General features: G+C 36.8%; 1 pseudogene; it reads right to left on the reverse strand.

Annotated features, from left to right (window-relative positions):
- Positions 1-12596: 12596 nt before the first annotated feature.
- LOC138093655 (U6 spliceosomal RNA) lies at positions 12597-12663 on the reverse strand (annotated as a pseudogene).
- Between the last annotated feature and the right edge of the window lie 346 nt (positions 12664-13009).

Below are 13009 nucleotides of genomic sequence, written 5' to 3' on the forward strand. Positions count from 1 at the left end.
TAAAAATATATATTCATAGTTCTTTGGCAGGTGAGTCACTTGATTTCCTTTAAGAAAACAACAGAGCCTATTGTGTGGACAATGGACAGGATGTTATAGCAGTGCTGGTGGTCAGATGATATCAGAAGCAGCATAACTGAGATGTTCTGGTTTAAGGGGGTGACATGGCAATAGAGAACAGGCACACATTCAAGATGTGTCTTGGAAATAGATCCAACATGTGGAGAATGAGAAAAGGAGAGAACTTAATTATTGCTAACTTTCTGACTTTTTAATAGGGCAAGGGGGCAGGATGGTACCATTAACTGAGATGACCAGACTGTGGAGCAGGAATGGGAAATCAATTTGAATAGGAAAAATCATAAGTTTAATTTTGGACATATTAAAGTTGAGCTATCTGAAAGAATTTAAGGGGAGATGTCAAACAGGCAGTTGGAAGTAAAATCTGGAGCTCAGGGAAAAGATTGAACTGAGTATTTAATCACATAAAATTAATGAAGTTTAACCACTCTAGAAGATATGAAGAAAAAATTAAATTATATTTAGGTTTGAGTCCCAGATCTTCCATCAAATGACTGTGTATTTTTCAGCAAGCCATGCTAGCACTTAAACCTTTGTTTTGTCAGTTGTAAATAGATGTATGATTTCACATTTGTGAAATATAAGGAGAGAGTTATTACTCAATATCTATGTGTCTTTGGTCAAATTTCATAAACTCTTTTAGCCTCAGTTCCCTCTCTTGAAACATGAACAGATATCACCCTGTGAAATCTGAGGTCCATTTCAATTTCAAAATTCTGAGTCTATGGTTGAAATAATAGTCAGAATTATATAGAATGATGTCCTATTTTTTTAAATTTCAAAATGGTTAAGCATTAAAAAGATTTCTAATATTAAAAGTAAACATTTAATTTAGCTTCTAATTAGTGCACTGAATATGCACTATGTGCGTATCTTCAAATATTTTAATATAACCACTATATGGAAAAAAGTCAGGATTGAAATAAATATAAACCATGGGAGCTTTGTTACTTTCTTTAGCAAAATATATATTTAGCTTTAGTTGGATGGTAACTACAACTATCTGCTTTCAAGATTTCCTTACAATCTTCATGCTCACAATAATATACAATCAGAATATATTTAATAAGTTCCACAAAAGAAGGTAAATGAAAAGAAATCATCTGTTTTTCATTTTACATCAGGCCAAAAAGAATCCAACCCTTCTATTTAAAAAGAAAAATTATTGTATTGGCCTAAATTATACAAATTAGCTATTTTTTTTTCCTTTCACATTACCTTTGTTGCTTTCTTGATCAAACCCAGTCTTGATTAGCCCTATTATGATTATAGAGTTAATGTGCCTTTTATCAAAATTAACCTTATTGTAAAATAGACAATCATCTTAACAATATTTGCATATCTGTTTAGTATGAGAAGTTGTGAGTTGAAATGTTCATGACTTTTCAAAAAGCAACAAATTCATTATCCAAGCATTATAATTCACATTGTAATATATAAACATTAGCAACTGCTTAAGCTATTAAGCAAATACTCTGATTTGAATTTAATCTCTCTTTGTTTCCTTCATCACAATGGTTCATTTTCCACGATGGTTCTTATGTATGTAGATTTTTTCCCTTTGGCAATTAAAATGTAGTTATTTTTAGGGAAGTGATTATAAAATTTCCACGATGGAATTCCATACTTATTCTCCCTCAATGACTCCTTAAACTACTTTTTTGTTAGTGGATTTTAGTATGACAAACAAGATAGAATCTAAAAATCATCCTGTTTTCTCATTTCATTTCCTCTTCTCCCATGGCAATTTGTTACAGTTGTTTGCTGAAGTGCTAAAGTTAATAAATGGATAAAGTGAAAATGGCCTCCTCCCCTCCACCAGTACTCTCACTACCATGAAAACATTAGCCATAAACTTGTAAGAGTTAAGTGACGGCAAGAGCCCACCTATGTCAGCCTGCTTTTTTCAACACTTCAGACTATTCCGTAAAATTTTACAGAAAGAACATGCATGGTTTTCATTACTCTTAGACAAATAAACCATGACAAAAAGAGCAAACACATTTATTTTACACTTTGGTGTAATTTAATTAGAATGCTAAAAACATAAATGTCATATGGAAGGTGTGAGACAAAGAAACAATTTTTAATGATTTCTTTAGTATGATTTGAGACACTTAGGGAATCTTTCTCCTTGACTGTGTTTCTATCTTGCAAGGTAGGATATGAGCAGACAACATCCCATGACACTTGGTGGAGAGGTGAGTCCAATCTTTCTTTCTTCAGTTTTGTAAAAAACGGTGAAACCTCCCCTCTTCATGAGAATGATTCTTCTGATGAAATGAAGATGGCCTGCCCCTACTCCCCTCAGTATTATTACTACCATAAAAACATTAGCCATACACTAATATGAGGCTCATACAAGCACAAAGGCACATGAATAAGCGGAGAGTCATGACAAAATGTTTGCTGTTTAATACTTTATTTAATACTTCAGTGAGCCTCTAGCTCAAGATTTCTTACAATTTAGTCCAAATTTCCAGCTTTCAATTGTCTTACGGCCTTGGTTTTAAATCATGTGATTCATATTTTCAGAGTTAGAGCTATCAGTCAGACCTTGCCTTTGGATTTTTTCATGCATTCTCTTCCAAAAAAGTTAGTGCTGCTCATGCATCTTCTCTATGCCAATCCTCCAAATACTTTGTCACTAGTTTCTCAACTTCAACCCCTGGAGTTTCAGCTGCATTTACTTCTCGCTCCCAAGCACCAGAGCCTCAATTTGACTCTGGTATCTTTATGGATTTCTCCCCCTCCAAAATCTTCAACATATAGTTTGAATTTCTTGTATTTTCAATACAACTTTTGCTTCACTCTTAACAAAACTCATTTATAAAAAAAAAGTCATTATTTGGCAAAATTATGGTGCATATTTAAAAATGAAATAATGTACAATTTTTTAAGATTCTAATTTTCTGTTTCTCATATCTATTAGCAAATTTTAAAATATGTATTTTTTCTATAAATAAATTGATATTAGTACTTCTTGATTTTTACTTATTAGATGTTATCTATAAATTATTTCTTTAGATATATATGAAAGTTTAGGATTTAGTCTTTTGACCATCCCCACCTTATACAAAAAAATCTTTCCAATATAGTTCTGATTTAAATTTCACCAGATTATTATTCAGTGTTTGAAACAGTTTACCTTTGTCAATATTTATAGCTGATTCATGCAAAATAGTATGCTTTTCTTTCTTTGCTGCTTTTTTGTTTTATGTGAAATTAATTGTATTATTTTACGTATTTGGACAGTTCTCAATTAAAATGTTCTTTGAGTTGAATATATTTCTTTTTAACATTTTCAAATACATTAGTTCTTTTATCATCTTTAGTCCTCTTTCAGAAATCTCTCCCATAGCTTTTTATCCTGCCCTCAAATCAAGATTGCCTGGAGAAATACCAATAACCCCTGATAAGCAGATGATACCACTCTAGTGGCAGAAAGCAAAGAGGAACTAAAAAGCCTCCTGATGAAGGTGAAAGAGGAGTGTGAAAAAGCTGGCTTTAAACTCAATATGCAAAAAATGAAGGTCATGGCACCTGGTCCCATCACTTCATGGCAAATACATGGGGGAAAAGTGGAAATATTGACAGATTTTATTTTCTTGGGCTCCAAAATCACTGTGGATGATGACAGCAGCCATGAATTAAAAGATGCTTGCTCCTTGGAAGAAAAGCTTTGACAAAACCAGACAGTATTAAAAAGCAAAGAAATCACTTTGCCAACAAATGCTCATATAGTCAAAGCTATGGTGTTTCCAGTAGTCATGCCAGATTTGAGGGTTGGATCATAAAGAAGGCTGAGGACTGAAGAATTGATGCCTTCAAAATGTGATGCTGGAGAAGACTCTTAAGAATTCCTTGGACAGCAAGATCAAACCAGTCAATCCTAAAGGAAATCAGTCCTGAATATTCATTGGAAGAAATGATGCTGATGCTGAAACTCCAATTCTTTAGCCACCTGATGCGAACAGCCAATTCAATGGAAAAACCCCTGATGCTGGGAAAGATTAAGGGCAGGAGGAGAAGGGGTGACAGAGGTTGAGATGGTCCAATGGCATCACCCACTCAGTGGACATGAGTTTGAGCAGTCTCCATGAGATAGTGAAGGAGAGGGAAGTCTGGCATACTGCTGTCCATGTGGTCTCAAAAAGTTGGGTAGGACTTAGCGACTGAACAACGACAAATGAACTGATTACTTCTGTGGGCTTCCCTGGTGGCACTAGTGGTAAAGAACCCACCAGCCCATGCAGGAGACATAAGAGATGTAGGGTCAATCCCTGGGTCGGAAAGACCCTCTGGAGAAGGGAATGGCAACCTACTCCAGTATTCTTGCCTGGAGAAGCCCATGGACAGAGGAGCTTGGTGGGCTACAGTCTGTGGGTCACAAAGAGTCAGACATGACTGAAGCAACAGCACACACAAGCATGCAAGGCAAATTCTGCACAGCTGCTGTGTTGGAATTTATGTCTTAAAAATATTCATTTTCCATTAGCTTAGTGGAGTTTTCAGAAATGACCAAAGCTACATGAGAATGCCAATCTTTAATCTTTACCAAAATTTCAAGTTCACTTGTCAAACTGATGATAGCATTTACTTTCTTGGCCTAATTGTATACTTCCAGTCATAGGTCTTCTAGCTATTATCCCCACATCTCAAGCCATTGCTAACCATTCTGTGAGAGTCATTTAGTGATTTAAATCTTCGGCATCATTAATTTACCACCATCTACCTATTGTCAGTTCTGAAAATAGAATGCGTCATCCCTCCCAAAACACCTCACCCAACCGATTTTCCTCTTGTCACAAGGTATTGCTAGAAAAAGTGAAACCACACGATCAAATTATATTCCAAATCTGTAATTACAACAGAGTTTCTTTTTTTGCCTATATAGTCAAAGTCCTAAAGCAGCAGCTAATTTTTTTCTAGGCTTCTAACACTGTCAAAACAACTCTAATTATCACTTCATTGCTTCGGCAAATAAGTGGAGACAATGACAAAAATTCCCACGTTTATTCTCCAAAGTGCTTTTTCTTCTACCTTGTTATCTTCAAAGTATAACGGCCTTTTCTTCCTTATCCTAATGCCACTCCTTGTGCCAAAGGCTCCATTTCATCCTGCTTTCTCCTGTTTCACTTTTTATTGCTTCTCACTCTGGTGTCTGCAGTAAGTCCCAGAATGTTTGGATCCATTCTACATTAAAAAACACAGCAAGAATAAAACCTTAATTTGCATGACTATTCCTTCAGTTTGCTGCCATATCTCTCCTCTTTTCACTATGAGCTACTTTTCTAGTTAAGAGTATTCTGCAATATTCATTAAATCTATCTCTATAAAATCTATTTTCTAGCCAGTACTTCAACAGAATTCACTTTCCAAAATAAGCAACAAGTGGTTTCAGTGATTTATTTTTCTTTCTACACCTATTTTAATATCTCTACAGGACTTAAAATTATTCATTACAAACCCTTCTGCAAGCTCCTTCCTCCTTTGGCTTCCATACCATTACATTCTCTTTGCTTTCTTCCACTGTTTGGGTGTATTCCTTGCTGGTTATCTTTAATACTCTTTCCTGATCATTGGAAACATATTTCAATGTTCATTCTTCAACCTATTTTGAATTATTACTCAATAGCACTTTTTTCTCTTGATGCTGAGTTTTCCAATCACTTCAGTCAGTCAGTTAGCTCAGTCACTCACTCGTGTCCAACTCTTTGCGAACCCATGGACTGCAGCATGCAGGCCTCCCTGTCCATCACCAACTCCCGGAGCCTACTCAGACTCATGTCCATTGAGTTGGTGATGCCATCCAACCATCTCATCCTCTGTTGTCTCCTTCCCTTCCACCCTTAATCTTTCCCAGCATCAGGGTCTTTTCAAATAAGTCAGTTCTTCTCATCACTTGGCCAAAGTATTGGAGCTTCAGCTTCAGCATCAGTCCTTCCAATGAATATTCAGGACTGATTTCCTTAACAATGGAACAGTTGGATCTCTTTGCAGTCCAATGGACTCTCGGGAGTCTTCAACATCACTGTTCAAAAGCATCAATTCTTTGGTGCTCATCTTTCTTTATAGTCCAACTCTCACATCCATACATGACTACTGGAAAAACCACAGCTTTGACTAGACGGACCTTTGTTGCCAAAGTAATGTCTCTGCTTTTTAATATGATGTCTAGGTTGGTCAATGACTTCAGCAGTCACTTAAATGAAATGACTTCAGAAGTTACATTTCAATCACCAGTTTCTCCTCCAGGTTTCATTGCTGCACATGTAGCTTTCTGTTAGATGATGGGAAAGATTTCTGGTATTCAGGCATCAATATGTCCAAAACTGAATTTGTTGAATTTCCCTCCACATCATCTGGACTTCCTCTTGCCGTTTCCTTAGGTTTTTTTTTTAACAGTGTTATTATTTTTCTAGTTAACAAGACAAAACAAAAAATAGTCTGTGTCATATTTCATTTCTTTCTCTCATTGCCACATTTATCTATATCCAAATAGTGAATATTAACTATATTTAAAAATATCCATTATATTTTCTCTTTCTTTTTATTTTTATTGATATTACCTATTTCAGATTCTATTTATCATTCACCTATACTAGGAAAAAGAGTATGTCAAGGCTGTATATTGTCACCCTGCTTGTTTAACTTATATGCAGAGTACATCATGAGAAACGCTGGGCTGGAAGAAGCACAAGCAAAGATTGCCGGGAGAAATATCAATAACCTCAGATATGCAGATGACACCACCCTTATGGCAGAAAGTGAAGAGGAACTAAAAAAGCCTCTTGATGAAAGTGAAAGAGGAGAGTGAAAAAGTTGGCTTAAAGCCCAACATTCAGAAAACAAAGATCACGGCATCTGGTCCCATCATTTCATGGGAAATAGATGGGGAAACAGTGGAAGTAGTGTCAGACTGTATTTTTTTGGGCTCCCAAATCACTGCAGATGGTGATTGCAGCCATGAAATTAAAAGATGCTTATTCCTTGGAAGGAAAGTTATGACCAACCTAGATAGCATATTAAAAAGCAGAGACATTACTTTGCCAACAAAGGTCCATCTAGTCAAGGCTATGGTATTTCCATTGGTCATGTGTGGATGTGAGAGATGGACTGTGAAGAAAGCTGAGCACCGAAGAATTGATGCTTTTGAACTGTGGTGTTGGAGAAGACTCTTGAGAGTCCATTGGACTGCAAGGAGATCCAACCAGTCCATCCTAAAGGAGATCAGTCCTGGGTGTTCATTGGAAGAACTGATGCTAAAGCTGAAATTTCAATACTTTGGCCACCTCATGCAAAGAGTTGACTCACTGGAAAAGACCCTGATGCTGGGAGGGGTTGGGGGCAGGAGGAGAAGGGGACGACAGAGGATGAGATGGCTGGATTGCATCACTGACTCCATGGATATGAGTTCGGGTAAACTCCAGGAGTTAGTCATGGACAGGGAGGTGTGGCGTTCTGTGATTCATGGGGTCACAAACAGTCGGACATGACCGGGCAACTGAAGTGAACTGAACTTAACTATTCCCCAAAACTTCACACTAAAATTCATAATATGAGCATATGATATTTATGAAATAAACATAATATATATTATTATAACATTTTGCATCCTAAATAATGGACAGTTTTAGCATCATATAGCATTGGATTATTTTTACAGAAACAAATTTTTTTTCCTGGCAGTATGTCTGATCTGATTGATTAGTTTGACATTGAAAACTGGCTTTTACATGTGGGTTACATGTTGGACATTTTTTTCTAAAATAAAAGATAAATCTGAAATTTGAACATTTTAATAAACATTTTTATGGAATATGATAAGATAAAAGTATTTTATATAAAAAATAGCAGATTGCAAAATTATATTGAAGTTAATACTATTTTTATTTCCTCAGGAGTTTCTGACTATATAGATTTGACTGTTGTGTATCTAAGTAAAAATATGGCAAATATAACTATATACATGGTTACATAGCAAATATAATTACATTAGTTATTTTACATGTTTCAATAAAATATTTTTGATATTTCTTCCAAAATGAGAAAGAAAATGACCCAAATACAATGTTATCAATTGCTTGCTTTCAATCAAGTTGAAGGAGGACCTAGCAAACTTGTAACTATTAAGTCATTAAAAATAAATTTTGGAACAAGTATTATTTATTTTGAATATAAAAAATAAAAAAGCTCAAGAACCCCCACTGATAGCAAACTTCCTTTCCCTTCATTTGTTTATGTAAACAAGATATATTTTAATGTTTACATCTGTAGATAGCAACAAAATAAAAACAAAACAGAAAGGGAGCAAAACTGATGCTGAAACTATCTCATTTTAGATTTAAGTAATATGCATTGGTAACAATCCAAACTAACTGAAAGAAAAATCCTTTTGTCTTACTGATAGATCCAGTTCAAAAAATCTTTGTTCAAAGAATCCTAACATTTTTATGGAACGATAAATGTTGAGCACTTATTAGTATTCTCAGAAACTGCTAGCAATATAGGTATGAATCTCTGTTCTAGGTCGATTAAGTCTGCCTAGAATTACAAATGGCACCCCATTCCAGTACTCTTGCCTGGAAAATCCCGTGGACAGAGGAGCCTGGTAGGCTGCAGTCCATGGGGTCGCTAGGAGTCGGACATGACTGAGCGACTTCACTTTCACTTTTCACTTTCATGCACGGGAGAAGGAAATGGCAACCCACTCCAGTGTTCTTGCCTGGAGAATCCCAGGGACAGGGGAGCCTGGTGGGCTGCCATCTATGGGGTCACACAAAGTTGGACACGACTGAAGCGATTTAGCAGCAGCAGCTGAATTACAGATATGGAAAGGACAAGTAGCCGAGACGATGTGTAACTAGTACCCTTTTGATCAAAAAAACACAAAAAACAAAAACGAATTAAACTTGTTTTTGAAAATTACTGAAAAATTTGGAAAAGAAAGAGATTTGAAGAAGTGGGAAGACTAATCCCACAAGAGCTATTTATCATGGACATCACTGTGGGGTGTGCAGAATGCTTTGGGAGACTGAGCCAGCGGGATTAAAGTGAAAGTAATTTTTTGGTCTAAGAAATCATCTGAAATGCTGTCTTTGTGTGGTTTTTACAGGGGTGGGCAAAGTTGACTTGGGTTGTACTAAGAAAAAGAAAACCACATTTACAACCACAAAAGAGAGTGCAAAAATTCAAACTGGCATGATGAAATCAAGAGTTTTGGAAATGGTTCATAATTCAGTTTCACTCATATCACTCAACTCAGTAGAATCAAAATTTCTCTTTCTTTCCTCCTTCCTTCCTTTTTGCTTTACTTTCTTTCATTCTTTTCTTTTTAATTCACTGGTGTTTTTCCCTTTGGATTCTCTAAATAGCATATTTATGGTTGAATGTTGGAGTGGGTTTCCATTTCCTTCTCCAGGGGATCTTCCTCACCCAGGGATTGAACTCACGTCTCCTCCACTGGCCGGCATATTCTTTACCACTGAGCTACCAGGGAAGCCCAAGAAGGATGCTGTATATATGGACTAAAGTTTGTTTTTCTCCTGCTTACCTGTCTTATGTCAATTTAGTTATTAGGCCAACCAAAGAACAAAGAAGGAAATAAGGAAAAAATTTCTGCCTGTGAAAGTGTTCAGTATCACTCATCTTCAGAGAAATTCAAATCCAAGGTGCTATTCTTTTACTACCTCACCTCTAGTACAATCAGTTCAGTTCACTTCAGGGGCTCAGTCATGTCTGACTCTTTGTAACCCCATGGACTGCAGCACGACAGAACTCCCTGTCCATCACCAACTCCTGGAGTTTACTCAAACACATGTTCATTGAGTTAGTGATGCCATCCAACCATCTCATCCTCTGTCATTCCCTTCTCCTCCCCACTTTAATTTTCCCCAGCATCAGGGTCTTTACCAATGGGTCACTTCTTTGCATCAAGGGGCCAAACTATTGATGTTTCAGCTTCAAAATTAGTCCTTCCAATGAATATTCAGGACTGATTTCCTTTAGGATTGACTGGTTGTATCTCCTTGAAGTCCAAGGGACTCTCAAAAGTCTTCTCCAACACCATAGATCAAAAGCATCAATTCTTTGATGCTCAGCTTTCTTTATAGTCCAATGCTCACATCCATGCATGACTACTGGAAAAATCATAGCCTTGACTAGACAAACCTTTGTTGGCAGAGTAATCTCTCTGCTTTCTAATATGCTGTCTAGGTTGGTCACAACTTTCCTTCCAAGGAGTAAGTATCTTTTAATTTCATGGCTGTAGTCACCATCTGCAGTGATTTTGGAGCCCCAAAATATAAAGTCTACCACAGTTTTCTGATCTATTTGCCATGAAGTGATGGGACCAGATGCCATGGTCTTAGTTTTCTGAATGTTGAGCTTTGAGTCAACTTTTTCACTCTCCTCTTTCACTTTCATCAAGAGGCCCTTTAGTTCTTCTTCACTTTCCGCCATAAGGGTGGTGTCATCTGCATATCTGAGGTTATTGATATTTCTCCCACCAATCTTAATTCCATCTTATGCTTCATCCAGCCCAGCATTTCTCATGATGTATTCTGCATATAAGTTAAACAAGCAGGCTGACAATATATATCCTTGACGTACTCCTTTTCCTATTTGGAACCAGTCTGTTGTTCCATGTCCAGTTCTAACTGTTGCTCCCTGGCCTGCATACAGATTTCTCAGGAGGCAGGTCAGGTGGTCTGGTATTCCCATCTCTTTCAGAATTTTCCACAGTTTATTGTGATCCACACAGTCAGGTCTTTGGCATAGTCAATAAAACAGAAATAGATGTATTTCTAGAACTCTCTTGCTTTTTAAATGATTCAGCAGATGTTGGCAATTTGATCTCTGGTTCCTCTGCCTTTCTAAAACCAGCTTGAACATCTGGAAGTTCACAGTTCAAGTACTGTTGAAGCATGGCTTGGAGAATTTTGAGCATTACTTTACTAGCGTGTGAGATGAATGCAATTGTGCGGTAGGATTTTAGGTTTTGAACTAGCTCAACTGGAATTTCATCACCTTCACTAGCTTTGTTCATATTGGTGCTTCCTAAAGCTCACTTGGTTTTACATTCCAGGATGTCTGGCTCTAGGTGAGTGATCACACCATTGTGATTATCTGGATCATGAAGATCTGAAGATCTTTTTTTGTACAGTTCTTCTGTGTATCCTTGCCACCTCTTCTTAAATCTTCTGCTTCTGTTAGGTCCCTACCATTTCTGTCCTTTAATGAGCCCATCTTTGAATGAAATGTTCCCTTGGTATCTCTAATTTTCTTGAAGAGATCTCTAGTCTTTCCCATTCTGTTGTTTTCCTCTACTTCTTTGCATTGATCTCTGAGGAAGGCTTTCTTATCTCTCCTTGCTATTCTTTGGAACTCTGCATTCAGATGCTTATGTTTTCCCTTCTCTCCTTTGCTTTTCACTTCTCTTCTTTTCACAGATATTTGTAAGTTCTCCTCAGACAGCCATTTTTCTTTTTTGCATTTCTTATTCTTGGGGATAATCTTGATCTCTATCTCCTGTACAATGTCACGAACCTCCATCCATAGTTCATCAGGCACTCTGTCTATCAGATCTATTCCCCTAATCCTATTTCTCATTTCCACTGTATAATCATAAGGGATTTGATTTAGGTCATGCCTGAATGGTCTAGTGGTTTTCCCTACTTTCTTCAATTTAAGTCTGAATTTGGCTATAAGGATAACAATGGTTATTCTCAAAAGAAAAAAAGGACAATAAATATTGATTAGGATATGGTTACTGGAATTCTTATACACTGATTTTGGGAGCATAAAAATTTTAATGACTATGGATACCAGTATGGAGGTTCCTCAGAAAAAAACAAAACAAAACAAAAAATAGAGTTGCCTTATGATCCAACAACCCAACTCCTGGGCATATATCTAGTCAAAAATTTAATTCAAAAAGATACATTCATGCCTGTGTTCATAGTAGCACTATTTACAATAGTCAAGACTGTCTACATGTACCACAGCTTTCTTATCCATTCATCTGCTGATGGACATCTAGGTTGCTTCCATGTCCTGGCTATTATAAACAGTGCTGCGATGAACATTGGGGTACATGTGTCTCTTTCAATTCTGGTTTCCTCGGTGTGTATGCCCAGCAGTGGGATTGCTGGGTCATAAGGTAGTTCTATTTGCAATTTTTTAAGGAATCTCCACACTGTTCTCCATAGTGGCTGTACTAGTTTGCATTCCCACCAACAGTGTAGGAGGGTTCCCTTTTCTCCACACCCTCTCCAGCATTTATTGCTTGCAGATTTTTGGATCGCAGCCATTCTGACTGGTGTGAAGTGGTACCTCATTGTGGTTTTGATTTGCATTTCTCTGATAATGAGTGATGTTGAGCATCTTTTCATGTGTTTGTTAGCCATCCATATGTCTTCTTTGGAGAAATGTCTATTTAGTTCTTTGGCCCATTTTTTGATTGGGTCGTTTATTTTTCTGGAATTGAGCTGCATAAGTTGCTTTATATTTTTAAAAATATGGAATGCTTCATGAATTTGCGTATCATCCTTGCGCAGGGGCCATGCTACTCTTCTCCATCAGCAGATGAATGGATAAGAAAGCTGTGGTACATGTACACAATGGAGTATTACTCAGCCGTTAAAAAGAATTCATTTGAATCAGTTCTGATGAGATGGATGAAACCGGAGCCGATTATACAGAGTGAAGTAAGCCAGAAAGAAAAACACCAATACAGTATACTAACACATATATATGGAATTTAGAAAGATGGCAATGATGACACTGTATGCAAGACAGGAAAAAAGACACAGCTGTGTATAACGGACTTTTGGACTCAGAGGGAGAGGAAGAGGGTGGGATGATTTTGGAGAATGGCATTCTATCATGTATACTATCATGTAAGAATTGAATCGCCAGTCTATGT

Source organism: Capricornis sumatraensis, chromosome 1, assembly GCF_032405125.1.
Source record: "Capricornis sumatraensis isolate serow.1 chromosome 1, serow.2, whole genome shotgun sequence".
Taxonomy (NCBI): Eukaryota; Metazoa; Chordata; class Mammalia; order Artiodactyla; family Bovidae; genus Capricornis; species Capricornis sumatraensis.